The sequence below is a fragment of the Spermophilus citellus genome (assembly GCF_964194105.1).
Source record: "Spermophilus citellus genome assembly, chromosome: 2".
Lineage (NCBI taxonomy): Eukaryota > Metazoa > Chordata > Mammalia > Rodentia > Sciuridae > Spermophilus > Spermophilus citellus.
In genome coordinates, this window is record NC_138183.1 from 161,328,887 (window position 1) to 161,330,728 (window position 1,842).

A 1,842-nucleotide genomic window follows, 5' to 3' on the forward strand; every position below is an offset into this window, starting at 1 on the left:
ATCAATCCATCAGCCCACGAGTGGGGTAACTCTTCTAGGAGAGCAGATCACTCATGTTACCTAATCACCTCTTAAAGTCCATCTGATACTACCTCTTAATATCTCACAAAGGGGATTAAACTCAAACCATAGAACTCACTATGCCTCCCTGGCCTTATCTCTAAAATGCAAACACTTGGATGCACCTTAAGAATATTGCTAATATGGTAGTAAAGAGGCAGTGCAGATGGAAAAAGATTTAGAAATTTTCAGGTGGTATAAAAGTGTATGGTGTAGGGGAATCATTTCCTCTGAGTTCAACTTAAGAGTCCAAATGACCTTCAGAACACAATGACATGTTCATAAATTAGTGTCTAGACGGTGTCTAGTAGTCCAAGAGTGAGCACTTCCATTACAACTATCTCAACCTAGCCTTGCCCTGAATCTCTACAGTAACAGCGACATCTGTCCATGGGCCAGACACTATCAGATCCCACTGCCTGGGTTCTTCCTGTATCTTGATTTATCACCTAAATTGTGAACTATACTTATTAAAAAGAACTACTTCCTACTTGTTCTCTCCCCAACTCCAATCTATGATAGTGGCTCTCAAACTGTTACAGGCACTGTGAACACCTAAAGGACTTGTTGCACAGGAATGATCATAGCACCCTTACCAGCCCCAAAGTAGAAACAACCCAAATGTCCATCAATTCATGAACAGATAACAAAAAATGGTATATACAAATACTAGAATATGATTGGGGCATTAAAAGGAATGCAATATTGATACATGTTATAATATGATTGAACAATGAAAACATGCTCAGTGAAAGGAGCTAGACACGAAAAGCCCTCATTGTATGTCTCCATTTATGTGAAATGTCCAGAATAGACAAAGAGAATGTTAATTCATGGTTGCATAGGGTTGGAGGGATAAGGGTATAGGAGGGAAAAGATGAAGGATGCAGGGCTTGTTTTGAGGTGATGAGATGTTTTAAAGATGCTTGATTGATGGTTGCACAAATCTGTAAATAAACTAAAAATCACTGTATTGTATACTTTGAATGGTATACCTTTTGTAAGGTATGTGAATTATAACTCAATAAAGCTGTTTAAAAGTGTTAAACAAACAAACATACAAAAAAACTACATGTTGCTGACCCCTGATACCAAAGTTTCTGATTTAGTAAATCTAAGGTAGGGCCCATGAGTTTGCATTTACAAATTTCCACGTGATGCTGATGCCATTGGTTTTAGGGACCACACTTTGAGAACAACCAATCTCCCAAATTCTTAATCTGACTAATAACATTCAGGATGGCTCCGTTAATGTCCTCTGGATTTCTGGTAGTCTGCATTTATAGTTTTGTTTTCTTTTTCTTATATTGGGCTGGTCTTACTGGGATTCACTTGACGTGAGGAAGTAAAGTCTTTATCTTTGTAAGAGCTGCAGACACCCAGTGCAAAACATACACCTAAACCCAGGCTGACATTGGCAAGTGACTTTTCTAAGGGAGTTCATACCTCATGGTATTTGATGTGATTGGTTGGGACATGAAAAATATCTAAGAATCCTTTCCAAACCTGCACAGACTTTGCCTTTGATTGTAGTTTGAAATTAATTTATTCTTCAATTGAAAGTACTTCATTAAATATCTTTTATCAAAAAACTGCTGGGCACAGTGGCACAGAATTGTAATCCCAGCTACTGGAGGCTGAAACAGGAAAATCACAAACTTGAGGCCATCCTGGGCAACTTGATGAGACCCTATTTCAAAATAAAATTTAAAAAACAAAAAGTCTGAGGATTTAACTCCACAGAGTGCTTGCCTAGCATGCACAAGATATTGGGTTCAATGC